Source organism: Glycine max, chromosome 5 (assembly GCF_000004515.6).
Source record: "Glycine max cultivar Williams 82 chromosome 5, Glycine_max_v4.0, whole genome shotgun sequence".
Taxonomy (NCBI): Eukaryota; Viridiplantae; Streptophyta; class Magnoliopsida; order Fabales; family Fabaceae; genus Glycine; species Glycine max.
The window spans coordinates 9,084,728-9,096,000 of NC_038241.2; the positions used below are offsets into that span (position 1 = coordinate 9,084,728).

Consider the following 11,273-nt stretch of genomic DNA (forward strand, 5'->3'; position numbering starts at 1 on the left):
AGGTGAGGGCGTGCAGCCCTCTGTTGGCAAGGACGTGTAGTCCTCTAAAGGTAAGGGCGTGTAGCCCTACGAAGGTGAGGACATGCAGTCCTCTGATGGTGAGGGCGTGTAGCCCTCTGAAGGTGAGGACATGCAGTCCTCTGATGGTGAGGGTGTGTAGTCCTCTAGAGGTGAGGGTGTGTAGTCCTCTCAAGGTGAGGGCGTACAGCCCTCTGTTGGCGAGGACGTGTAGTCCTCTCAAGGTGAGGGCGTGCAGCCCTCTGTTGGCGAGGACGTCTAGTCCTCTAAAGGTGAGGGCGTGTAGCCCTACGAAGGTGAGGACATGCAGTCCTCTGATGGCGAGGGCGTGTAGCCCTCTAAAGGTGAGGACGTGTAGTCCTCTGAAGGTGAGGGTAACTAGTACCCAAGGCGAGGGCGGGTAGCCCTCTCAAGGCGAGGACGTGTAGTCCTCTGGAGGTGAGGGCGTGCAGCCCTCTGATGGTGAGGACGTGTAGTTCTCTGAAGGTGAGGGTAACTAGTACCCAAGGTGAAGGCGTGTAGCCCTCTCAAGGCGAGGACATGTAGTCCTCTGGAGGTGAGGGCGTGTAGCCCTCTAATAGTGAGGACGTGTAGTCCTCTGAAGGCGAGGACGTGTAGTCCTCTCAAGGTGAGGACGTGCAGTCCTCTGAAGGCGAGGATGTGTAGTCCTCTAAAGGCGATAGGTACAAGTACCCAAGGGTCCACCCTTATGAGAAAGCAAGAGATCGACTCATCGAGAGGGCCGGTCATCCCAAATCCATATGATTTGGACATTAGATGTAGGAAATCTATGCAGTTAACATGATTTTTAGGGATGCAGATGCATGCAACCTTTGTCGTGAAATTTGGTAAATGCAAACCTCATATGAAACAATGCAATGTAATGGAAAGTTGTACAATGTTCATGACATTCTTTCCCTATTTTGTGATTTTGATTTTGATTTGATTTTTTTTTTTGGAAAACACAAATTGACTATCCTTTTGAAAGAGGTGATAGTCCATGCAACCTTATCCTATCTTTTGCAAATCTCTCCGAGAACTCCCTCAGAGTGTGTGTTCTGTTTGATTTAGTCACTTGACCATTTTGGAGTGACGGCAATGGAGTCGTTTGATGTTTGATCAATCCATTGAAATCCTAGGGTTTGTCCCCCCTTTTTTTGTGAGAACTTTTGATCGGCCCCTATGTTCACTTGAGGCTCATGCACGGTGCCCCTCATTGCCCCAGTGTAAGGCTTTGAGGTACCAATCGTTGTCTTTCGTCATGACCTTGTAGGAGGGAACCTATTGGGTGAGAACTTCTAATCTGCCCCTAGGTTCACTTGAGGCTCATGCACGATGCCCCTCATTGCCCCAGTGTAAGGCTTTGAGGTACCAATCGTTGTCTTGTTTTCATAGCCTCGTAGTGAGGAAGAATGAAAGAAGCAGTTGATTCTTGCAAAAAGAATTTTCCAAGGACGAGAAATAGTTGAAGGATTTTTTGATGGATTAAGTCAAATGACTCCTATGTAGAAGCAAGATGTTTTGATGTTTTGATGATGCCAAAGGATCAAGTGCTTCCAAGTTTTATTCAAGACAAGAATACAAGAATCCAAGAAAATCAAGATATATGATCAAGTTGATCTCTAGAATCTTAGGAAGAAGTTTCCAAATTGAAAAAGCAAAAGGTTTGGCCAAAGACTTCTATCTAAATCAATTTAAATTGAGATTTACTCTCTGGTAATCAATTACCAGCAGCTGAAAATGTTTATAACAGTCACTAGAAATTTGAATTCAAAATTTATAATGTGTAATCGATTACACATGGATGGTAATTGATTACCAGTAGTTTATTCAAATTTTAAAGCCTATAATCGATTTCACAAGTCTTGTAATCGATTACCAGAGGAGATTTTCAGAAAATAATTTCCAAGAGTCACATCTATTCAAATGGTTTATGAATGGCCATCAAAGGTGACTTGGAAACACGAATTTAAAGAGAGTTTTCATTGACCAAAAAGTTTTATCCTCTCAAAAGATTAAGAGTTTTTCTGAACTGAAATGTCTTATCCTCTCAAAAAGATTCCTTGGTCAACCACTTGCATATTCAATAAGGAATTTTGATTGATCTTCATTGTACAATCTATCTCTTTTAAGAGAGATTTCTTCTTCTTATTTCTGAAAAAGGATTAAGAGACTGTGGGTCTCTTGTTGTAGAGGATTCCTGAACACAAGGGAAGGGTTGTCCATGTGTGGTTCAGACTTTGTAAAAGGAGTTTTACAAAGAGAGTGAAAAATCTCAAGTGGGTTGCTTGAGGACTGGACGTAGACACGGGAAGTGGCCGAATCAGTATAAATCAAGTTTGCATTCCTCTCTTCCCTTAAACTTCTTTTATTTATTGCTATTTATCTTTTGCTTTAAAGAAGTTTACTTTGAATTGTCTTTTGAGTAATTCATGTTAAGGGTGCATTGTTAATCCGAAAAGAGAGAGTGAAAGTTTAATTAGGGAATAGTCCTTGTATCTTAATTCAACCCCCCTTTTTCTTAAGGTAACTGAGGCCATTTGTCCAACATCCTATTCTTGATAACTCACTTCTCTCTAAAAAGACAAACTTTCTGGAATGTTAAAATGAGGTCACATGAACGTCTTGAAAACACAGTTAATCAAATGTTTTTTTTTTATATTTTGAAACTTATTTGTTTTGAATTTTTACTCGTTTTTTTACGGCACCCCCACCAACGTGCAGGACGAGCAATCTCTGATTGAACGGTCTTGGAAGTTAACACTCAAGAGCGCAGGTCGCTTAGAGCAAACAAACCAATGGCTTACACTCACATTCCGGTGGAAGTTGAATAAGAAAAGATGTGTTTGTGAGATGATGAGAGAGACAAGGATGTCCATTTTATCCATATCATTTAGCATTGTAACTGTGGTTTATAATAATGGCATAAACTTGAAAATCCTGATGAGTCATAACAACAGCTTCCAAAATTGCCCCATGTATGGTGTTGCTTGTCAATGTTAGGATTCAACAAGCGATTCTCCTCAAATTTCCGCCAGTCCGTATCAATTAGACTTCACACTTTATGCTTCGGGGTCATACAATGCTCAATGGAATGCCTCGGGTCTCCTCCATGACAAGCACACGTTGCGTTCAAGTCGTATCCTCAGAAAAATGGAGGTTGAGGAACCTTGGTTGGGGTTATGGCTACCATTGAATTATCGAGTTGATATGGGATCAAGTTTAGCATATGACAACGGAATTTGGGGTGAACCCTACAGGCTTTTTGCTGCAAAATTCCTTTTTTTTTTGGTGTTTTTGGTTTGTGCTAAAGGTGGTCTTCGTCATTGGAAGTGCGGTAGACAGGCTTTGTGGTTGATTTAGGGATGGCCTTTGTGGATAACTGGGTGGTGGGTAAGGAGGAGGTTTGTTATTGGCTGAGTAATGACATTGTTGGGTTGGTGGGAAACTTGGCCGTATAGGAATGGCAGTCACAGCATGGGTTTCTCCTTCTTTCTCACCCTCTTCATTTGCCCCAGTTTTCTCAGTCGTCCTAGTAGGATGATCAAATTTGCCTCTTTTCGGACCCACATCGATCCTTTCACTGGCAAAGACCAAATCCGCAAAGCTTTGAGGGTGCATAGCCTACCATCTTTTCATAGTAGAGTACCGATAATGTGTCTACCATCACGATTATCGTCTCCCTTTTTGCACATGTTCTGTTGTTGCATCCTATCTGGAACCATATCAGAATAGTACTGATACTGCCTAACGAAGGCAACCATTAGGTCCTTCCAAGTATGGACTCGGGAAGGTTCCAAGTTAGTGTACCAGGTAACAGCTACCCCAGTAAGACTTTCTTGGAAGAAATGTATTAGCAGTTCCTCATCTTTGCGTATGCCCTTATCTTCCGACAATACATCTTTGGATGGTTCTTGGGGCAAGTAGTCCCCTTGTACTTGTCAAAGTCCAGCACCTTGAACTTGGGAGGGGTGATGATATTGGGTACTAGGAACAACTCTTCTAGGTTAGCAAATGCATAATCTTTACCTCCTTCAATGGCCCTGAGCCTTTCCTCTTTCCCATTTCTGCCATAGCATGAGGGTTTTTAACCGCTGTGGAATGTGAGGGTTGTGGTTGTGGGTGACACTGAGGGACCTCCAAAGTGTTTTGCAGGGGTATACCACCAACTTCTTGCCCTTCAGTGGCATATCCGAGGCAAGGCTCGAAGTCGGCTAGATTGTGGTGGGGCATTCCATGTGTCTCCTCCATGGGTCGAGAGACATGTGCATGATCAGATTGAGGTTGTTGGCTCTTAATGAGTATGGGTGTGGAGTTATTGACATCCTTATTGGGAATGTACGCCACATTGGGTGGTGTATAGTTTAGGAGGCAAGCCATATGGCGGGAAGGCGTGCTTGTTTTGAATTTGCACATCATGGGGTCATCCGTACTTCCCAAATCTTTGCCTACCATATTTGAGGTTGGATGATTCATTTGCTTGAGGCCAGATGGGAGCATCGGGTTCTCCTTAGCGACAGCGCTAGTAGCGGCAACTATAACCGCATTGGCTTCCATTATCTTCTTGCTCATCATGGCCTCCATCATTGTGGCCATTTACTCTTTCATGGCCTCCATTTCGGCCTTCATCTTCTCTTGCACCTCCTCTGCTTCACCCATTACTCTAGCTCTAGCACGAGTTCGGTAAGGGCGCCGTAAAGCATGTCCTTTTCTTTTTTATAACAATGATTAAGTTCATTTTATTTTATTTTTCAAGGAAAGAATGCAATGAGCAATGCAACCAATGAAAAGCATGGATGCATGCGAATGATGTACAGTTGAAGTATTGCGAATTTTTACGCAGGACATGGGGTTGAATCAATTTAAATTTTCAACATGGTCCATGACATCTTTGTCAAGGTGAAGCTGGAAGTAACAAGGATATCAATAATCCTAAACGTGTTTGGCAGTAGACGAAGCAATGATGTAACACGATCCATCTTTTGCCCCAATTTTTGCAAGATGGTCACTTCCATGCTTCAACTTGACTCGATGAACCTTCTCGTAAAAGCGGGAGCTTGGTTCAACCCCATATCCCAGGGAATGACAATTTTGATCGCCAATACTTCAACAACATTTCATAGGGATGAAAGACTCGAGAATACGCATGCTATGCATGGAAAATGTAATTATGAGATTGAGATGCCTGAGAAACATCCTTTCTTAGTTAAGCATGCATTAGGTACCATGTTCAATCATTTTGTTTTTAAGTGAAATGGGTTTATGATCCCAACATGGTTGGCTCATGGTACCGAATATATGCAACTAAGAATGCAGCGTGAATTTTCGTACTTCCCTTTTTTTTGTTTTTGTTTTGTAGAGGAAAATACAAGGATCATGTATGAGCAAACAAAAAGTATGTTGAACTCATATGATGATGCAATGACTCATGCAAAATGGGAATGTGATAATGGACAAATGCAGGAACGATATGTTCATTATGATGCTGAAGAGATGTTTATGCGGTGCATGATATGAATGCATTTTACGGACACGAGAGCCCGGAAAATTATCTCTTCTTACTTGCGCATTTGGGGGCGCAGTGCCCCATGTGTACAATTAAGAAGGTGATATGGACCTTCCGGCTTCCCGTGACAAAAGACGAGACCAACATACAATGCATGCTAGAGATAAAATGCGGGAGGGACTTGATTCGCACTGATTTTTGGAGTAAAAATGTGGGATAAACTCATCTTATTCAAAAAGTTATAACTAGTCAAGATCTGAGCGACAATACAAACTTCCTAGCGGTTTCCAATCATATGGTCCATTAAGTCTATCATATGCTGACAATAGCTGAGAAGTCCGTGGATCTCCTCGGGGGCGGAGTAGGTGTCCGCCACTGCTTTGGCCTTGGCTAGCAATCGGGGAAGTTCTTGACTCCTGTTCAAAGTAAGTTCTTGACTCCTGTTCAAAATAAGACGCGATCTACGAATTTTTAAGTGAAAGGCTCGGGAGTTGTATTTACGCACGGGGAAGGTATTAGCACCCCACACGTCCGTCACAAGGGACGACAGCCTTTAATCGAATGTGCAAACATGACTTTGATTTTTACGTTCCCTTTTATGTCCTTATATCCTTTATACCCTTTTTATATTTTTTATCTTTTTGTGGTCGACAAGGGTGTTTCCCTTTGCTCCTACGTATTCCTCAATTGTGATGAGGAAATCAGACCTACGTAGTTCTTTCGGAACAAAGTGTTTGGTTAAGTTATTTTTTTTTATCTTTTTGCAAGATATATTTTGATTGAACAAGAAGGTCATTTAAGGTGTTGGACCATTAAACGATCTTTCGATTTTGAAAGGAGAGAAACGTTAAGGCGTTGGACCACTAACGATCTCTTGTTTTTGAAAGGAGAGAAACGTTAAGGCACTTGGACCATTAACGATCTCTCGGGGTGGTCGACAAAAGCGGGGCTTTTGCTCCTACGTATCCTCAATTGCGATGAGGAAATCAGACCTATGTAGTTCTTGCAACAGCGGTAAAGTTACATGTTGATTTTATGCTTTTGAACGGTCCATGTTAACCGATAAAAGCAAAGAGGACCATTTAAGGTGTTGGACCTTAAAACGATTTTTAGTGATTTTTCGGACAAAACTTGATTTGTGAGTCTATTTTAGTCTTAGTTTCACTTTGGTTATTAATCAATTCATTCAAGGAAACTTTCAAAGAAAAACGTCCGATTGATTTTTTTGGTTATTTTGTTCAAAGATATTTTGATTATTTTATTATTATTTTTCAAGATATTTTGATTATTTTACTTTTTTTGGTTTAACCGAGGTTATAGCGTGAACGATCGGTTGGATTTCGTTTTAAAAGTGATTATATGAGATTACAACACAAATGATCGGTTGAAATTCATTTTATCATTTATTAGGTGAGAAAACGACTTAAATAAACGGTAAAAGCGCATTAAAGACAGAAGAAAAGAAATCGAAAACGAACGAAATAAAGATGAAAGCTTAAAAAAACAAGAAATGAATTGAAAGTCTCGGATTCGAAAACTTACCCGTTGAAGAATGAAGAACCGATGAAGAACGGTGAAGAACGGATGAAAACCTTCACGGATTTGCTTACGGAAACATCTCGGAAGCGTTACGGAAGCACCTCGGCTTCAATTTTCATCACGGAAACAATTTTTTTCACCCAAAACAGCTGAAATACATAGCCAGGGGGCTGGGGGATCCTTAGAACAGCCCCCTTCAGCCTATTTATAGGAAAAAGGGGGATGAGGTTGCCGCCCAGCTCGCCCAGGCGAGCTGGATTGCTTCCTCCAGAAGCAACCCAGCTTCAAAAAACATTCTGGAAGGCCCAATTCAAAATTTCGAAATTGCTATTTGCACCCCCCAATTTGGATAAGTTCACCCCCCTTCTTTCGTAATTTATGGAAAAGTTACGGAAGCCTTACGGAATCATATAGGACTTGATTTTCTTCTTTTTTTCTCTTCCGTCTCACCCGTATTAAGTTAATTATGCTTATTTAGAGTTATGGGAATTTTACGGAAGCATTACGGGTGTCCCGGAAGCCCCGGAATCCCATTTTTCAACAAAACGGGGGGTGTGGTGGCCATCTAGCTCGCCGGCGAGCTAGGTTACTTCATCCTTAAGCAAGAAATTGCCCAGAAACCTCTAGAAGGGCCCAGATTCGAAGATTACTATTTGCACCCCCCATTTTACTAAATACACCCCCTTTGACTTTTTTTGGTGATTCTTTTTTCGTAAAGTTACGGAAACTTACGAATTTCGTAAAGATACTTGCTTTCTTTCCGTAATGTTACGGAACCTTGCGGATTACATAATCATCCCTTTTTTGACTTACGGAATGTTACGGAACCTCACGAATTGTGCAACGATGCTTCCTTTTTGATTTCCGGTGTGTAACGGAACCTTACGGATTGTGCATCAATACTTTCTTTTGATTTTCGGCACGTCACAGAACTTCACAAATTGCCTAATGAGGGGTGCCAAGTACCTCAAAATGACCAAACACAAGTTGCATGCCACCAAGCAAAGGTCCCCGGACGAAATTAGGGTATGACAGTCATATTTTGGCATTTGTGAAATAACCTCAATGAAAAGAATGTGGATGTGAAGTTTCTTATTACATCAATAAACTTTTTGAATTGCACATCATGTTGCTCACTTTTGACCCTTTGAAGGAAAGGAATGCTTACCTAAGGAGATGTTAGTACCTCCTTTTCCTTTACCTCTTTTTTTTGGCACTAGGCTCTCTTCAATAAGAACTTCTTTTGTGGCATTTAGAGTAGACTTCTCTTTCTTCTTCAAGTCCTCTTTAAATTTCTTGCTTCATGTCATGATAACCTTGGCCTCTTCCTTCTTTGGAATAGTTTTAGTTAGATAAGGAAGTGTGCCAGGAGCTCTTTGTGACAAAAGAGAATGTATAGAAGTGAGCTAAGACTTTACAAGCTTCATGCGTCGATCATTTTGGGAGATTATTGCATCCACACTTCTTGTATACCGGGTTCTCTCTCCTCTTCTTTATGCCTTTGATTTTGCATGTGGGGAGGCCTATGCAAGTTTTGATTCAACCCCTGCTTGTAATTCTATCCCTGATGGAAGTTGTTGTTGTTAAAGAACTGCTCATAGTGATTGTTCCTCCCTCTCACATAATTAAGCTCATCCATGGCTTGAGCCAACTCACCTTCCACAGTGCATTCTCCTAGACCATGAACACATCCACACCTATCACAAGTGTGATTGGGAGGTGTAGAGATAGGCACTTGAGACTTAGCTTTCATTCAACTCTGAATTTCTTGGACAATGCTTAAATCTATCGTCCAAGGCCAAAAGTAGCTGCTTCAGTTTCCACCTGGTTGATCGAGCGTCTTCATGATTCTCCTAACCCCATAATTGTGATAGGGATTTGAGCACATATCTTCAATGATTATAATGGCATTAACGGTTGGCTTCATGATCAAATTGCCTTGACATACATCAAGGCCAGTCATGTTGTGAGAGGACACTCCACTATAGAAATGTACACTATCCTTTACTGGTTAAACCCATGATGTGGGCAACTCCTGAGTAACTCTTGGAATCTTTCCCAGGCTTCTGAAGAGTTCTCTTGTTCATTTTGAGTGAAGTTGCTAATGTCCTTTTGAAGCTTATTAGTCTTCATCACAGAGAAGTACCTTCAAAGGAAGGCATTGGAACATTGGGTCCAATTGGTAATGCTATCCTCTGAAAGTGAACTAAGCCACTCTCATGCTTTCCCATTTAGAAAGAAGGAAAAAGACAACCAACCTTACATACTCTTTGCTAATGTTGGGTTGTTTGATCATGTTACAGAACCTTAAGAACCTCCTCAAGTGCATCATGAGGTCCTTTTGGGAACCTCCATTGAACTAGTTAGTTTCAATCATTTGGAGGAACCCATGTTTGAAGTTAAAGGTAACTCCCTAGGGCAGGGCTGGTAATTGAATGCTATTACTTTCTCCCACCTTGGGGGTGAGATAGTTCATCAATGTTCGCGTAGCATCATCTGCCTCGACCATTGCTCTTGCTCATTGCTCTTTTCAAAGTTTGTGAGCAATTCTTTCTATCTCACATTCTTCTAAAAGTTTTGGCCTTTGAGACTTGGTTTGCATGCACTATCAAAATAAGTAAAAAGGGCTCAAGCGTCATAGGCAATGGAAAAATAAATAAAGAATTAAATAATTACCACAAACAAAATTACTCATTAAAAAAAACTAATTACTCGGGAACTCTACAACTAGTCCCCAACAACAACGCCAAAAGCTTGATGCCTAAAATATTAATGCACGAGGACAGGTGTACCCTACACAGTAGTATCAAGGACTAAAAGTTCAGATATTGAACCCAAAGGACTAATTGTGTTTCCATAATAATATATTTTGTAGCTAAGTAATTGAAGAAAGAATTTGAAATAAAGGTGTGATTGATAAAATAATTATCTAATGCACATGAATCTAAACAAGCTAGATAATGTGAAAGATAAGATGAGATGAATATCCAAGGATTATGATTTAACACAACCAATTCCCCTAATCCTAATTCTAAAAAGATTCTTATAATTGTTAATGGTTGTTTTCTAAAGTCAATTATTAGCCATTGGAGGTGGTTTAATAATGCTTTTGGCCTTAAACAATACTCAATTGACAATTGATGTGTTAATTATGGATTAAGATTGATGATCAGGGTGATTATTTAGTTTCCTAATTAACCTATTAGAGATTATCCAACCAATTTGGCTATGTAATTTGGTATAAAACACAATCTTCCTAATTCTACCAATTACATGCAAATGATCACTACTATGCAATCGATTATGTATTGGAATGACCATTTCAAAATACAAATTAAGCAAAAGAGAATCAATTAACCAAATAACATTGAGAATCTCATTAAAATCAAGAAAGGGATTCAAGGTAGGTTACATCATAATCCCTACACTAGGGACACTAGCATAGCCATGAACATGATAGAATTCTTAAAAAGAAGTACAAACATACCAAGAAGGTCAAAATCCGGATGAGGAATCTTCCTAATCGTGATCTCCACGCTTTGTTGGGGCTAAATACTCTTACACAATACTCTCACTCTCTCAAAACTCACAAATACACAAAAAAATAAAAACTAAAAACCTAAGGTCTAAAAGAATCTATTTATACCCTCAGTATAAGTGACTGCCAGTGTGTTTTGATCATAGCCTTGATCAATTCAACGTCATGATGGTTTTTTGGATGCAGATCTAAGTTGAGTCATGATCAATCCACGAAGGCTTTAATGAATTTTCGACGTTGAGCCCTAATGAAATTAGCACAACCATGATGATAACCAAGTTGACAACTGTTGGACAAGTGGCCTCAGATATCTTAAGAAAGGGAGGTTGAATTAAGATATCACAAATTATTTCCCCAATTAAAAATTCTATTTAACTTTTTATTCAAGTTAAAAATTCCCTTAATAATGAATTTCTTAAATGTTGATTCAAATAGAACAATTTGAATATGAATATAAAACAATAATAAATAAAGGAGTTTAAGGGAAGAGAAAGTGCAAACTCAGATTTATACTGGTTCGGCCACACCCTTGTGCCTACGTCCAGTCCCCAAGCAACCCGCTTGAAAGTTCCACTATCTTGTAAATTCCTTTTACAAGTTCTAAACACACAAGGACAACCCTTCCTTTGTGTTTACAATTCTTTCACAACAAGAGACCCTCGGTCTCTTAAT

At 40.2% G+C, this 11,273-nt stretch overlaps 1 non-coding gene across 1 annotated transcript; it reads left to right on the top strand.

Moving 5' to 3' along the window:
• The first annotated feature begins 9,077 nt into the window (after nt 1–9,077).
• On the top strand, nt 9,078–9,183 carry LOC113001774 (small nucleolar RNA R71). The gene has a single exon (XR_003267260.1). It is a non-coding gene; the product is annotated as a small nucleolar RNA R71 (small nucleolar RNA).
• Nucleotides 9,184–11,273: the final 2,090 nt, after the last annotated feature.